Genomic DNA, 2500 nt, shown 5'->3' with positions numbered 1-2500 from the left:
CTCCACCAGACTCCATGTAAATAATCAGGACTTTTAGCGTGTATAGAGCCAGCATATCTCCACCAGACTCCATGTAAATAATCAGGACTTTTAGCGTGTATAGAGCCAGCATATCTCCACCAGACTCCATGTAAATAATCAGGACTTTTAGCGTGTATAGAGCCAGCATATCTCCACCAGACTCCATGTAAATAATCAGGACTTTTAGCGTGTATAGAGCCAGCATATCTCCACCAGACTCCATGTAAATAATCAGGACTTGTAGCGTGTATAGAGCCAGCATATCTCCACCAGACTCCATGTAAATAATCAGGACTTTTAGCGTGTATAGAGCCAGCATATCTCCACCAGACTCCATATAAATAATCAGGACTTTTAGCGTGTATAGAGCCAGCATATCTCCACCAGACTCCATGTAAATAATCAGGACTTTTAGCGTGTATAGAGCCAGCATATCTCCACCAGACTCCATATAAATAATCAGGACTTTTAGCGTGTATAGAGCCAGCATATCTCCACATGTAAAAATAATCAGGACTTTTAGCGTGTATACAGTTCTCCACAAAAAAGACCCCCCGCCCTCGAACGGTCCTCGTCCAATCCTAGCTCAGCAACTGTAACTAAGGAGAAGGACCCCCGTCAAACATTGCGATTTCAGCAAGCTGGTGAAACGATGCGCCTATTGCACCTGCAAGTCTGACACCAGGTACCCCAAAAGTTTAGAGGGAGGGGACGTTTTTTTTCACCTTTCCAAAGCCCAAGACCCAAGCGGAAAGATGCCGACAATGGATTAAGCAATGTGGGAGACCTCACTCACAGCTAAATGCCTCAAGATTAATAATCATAGCTAGCTACATATGTCTGCTCCAAGGTAAGTAAAGCTAGCGAGCTAACTCATGGCAGTTTGTGTAAATGTGAAGCGTATTTTGTGGCCACAGGACGAAAAATGGTAGGGAGTAATATAAAAAGCCGAAAATCCGCGGAACGTCTCCCGGCGTTTAAGGCGCCCTTTCCCCGTAAGTTTATTCCTAAACCAAACCTCCGCCATCCCGTTATTGTGGCGCGTCCCCAGCGGGCCGCCTGGTTAAGCGCTTCCTGGCTTATGGAGCGACCTTTTCGGCCGCCTCATCCAGCGGGTCCCTCGCGGGCGCCTCCCGGCTTATGGAGCGTCCTTTTCGGCCGCCTCATCCAGCGGGTCCCCAGCGGGCCGCCTCGCGGGCGCCTCCCGGCTTATGGAGCGACCTTTTCGGCCGCCTCCCGGCATCCTTTCCCCGAGAAAATAACGTTACATTTACACGTAAAAACGAGAATAAAAGTCTCCGTGAACACGTATCAATAGATTAAGAATAACGTGGACATTTACACGAACTGCCGTGAGACCGGCTGTTAGCCTGTCAAGCACATGTTGCTATGGACACAGATAATTCAGCGAGAGGTTGAGGTCATTGAACACATCCCTCCGCTGCATATTGCAGCCCTTTCTGTCGTGCCCTGGAGGATATGTCTGCTGCATTACTCCAAAACCAATCACTTATACCAACAGGTATGGAGCTCAACCCAGCCATGGCTGTGTGTCTGGTTCTGGTGTTTGACGGGCGTAGTAACAGTAACTAGGGGGCGTGGCTTTAGCGAACGGTCAATTAAGGGTTTATTTCAACCAAACCAGAGTGGTGATTGGTGTACCAGTTGTGACATGTGTAGTACCGTGTGTAGTACCGTGTGTAGTACCGTGTGTTGTACCGTGTGTAGTACCGTGTGTAGTACCGTGTGTAGTACCGTGTGTAGTACCGTGTGTTGTACCGTATTGTACCGTGTGTAGTACCGTGTGTAGTACCGTGTGTAGTACCGTGTTGTACCGTGTGTAGTACCGTGTGTAGTACCGTGTGTAGTACCGTACCGTGTGTTGTACCGTGTGTTGTACCGTGTGTTGTACCGTGTGTAGTACCGTGTGTACCGTGTGTACCGTAGTACCGTGTTGTACCGTGTGTTGTACCGTGTGTTGTACCGTGTGTTGTACCGTGTGTAGTACCGTGTAGTACCGTGTGTAGTACCGTGTTGTGTAGTACCGTGTGTAGTACCGTGTTGTACCGTGTGTTGTACCGTGTGTTGTACCGTGTGTAGTACCGTGTGTAGTACCGTGTGTAGTACCGTGTACCGTGTGTTGTACAGTGTGTTATACCGTGTGTTGTACCGTGTGTAGTACCGTGTGTAGTACCGTGTGTAGTACCGTGTGTAGTACCGTGTGTAGTACCGTGTTGTACCGTGTTGTACCGTGTTGTACCGTGTGTAGTACCGTGTTGTGTACCGTGTGTGTAGTACCGTGTTGTACCGTGTGTAGTACCGTGTGTAGTACCGTGTGTAGTACCGTGTGTTGTACCGTGTGTTGTACCGTGTGTTGTTGTACCGTGTAGTACCGTGTGTAGTACCGTGTGTAGTACCGTGTGTAGTACCGTGTAGTACCGTGTGTAGTACCGTGTGTTGTACCGTATTGTACCGTGTG

The 2500-nt window shown here is 48.7% G+C and overlaps 1 protein-coding gene across 1 annotated transcript in view; it reads left to right on the top strand.

Annotated features, from left to right (window-relative positions):
- Positions 1 to 2500, top strand: part of LOC114551609 (FH1/FH2 domain-containing protein 1) — a gene marked incomplete at its 3' end in the record, with an annotated part of 62382 nt that overhangs the window by 42558 nt on the left and 17324 nt on the right. The gene's annotated exons all lie outside the window — the stretch shown is intronic.

This window comes from Perca flavescens, unplaced genomic scaffold (assembly GCF_004354835.1).
Source record: "Perca flavescens isolate YP-PL-M2 unplaced genomic scaffold, PFLA_1.0 EPR50_1.1_unplaced_scaf_21, whole genome shotgun sequence".
Classification (NCBI taxonomy): Eukaryota; Metazoa; Chordata; class Actinopteri; order Perciformes; family Percidae; genus Perca; species Perca flavescens.
This window is presented reverse-complemented; position numbering and strand designations above follow the sequence as displayed.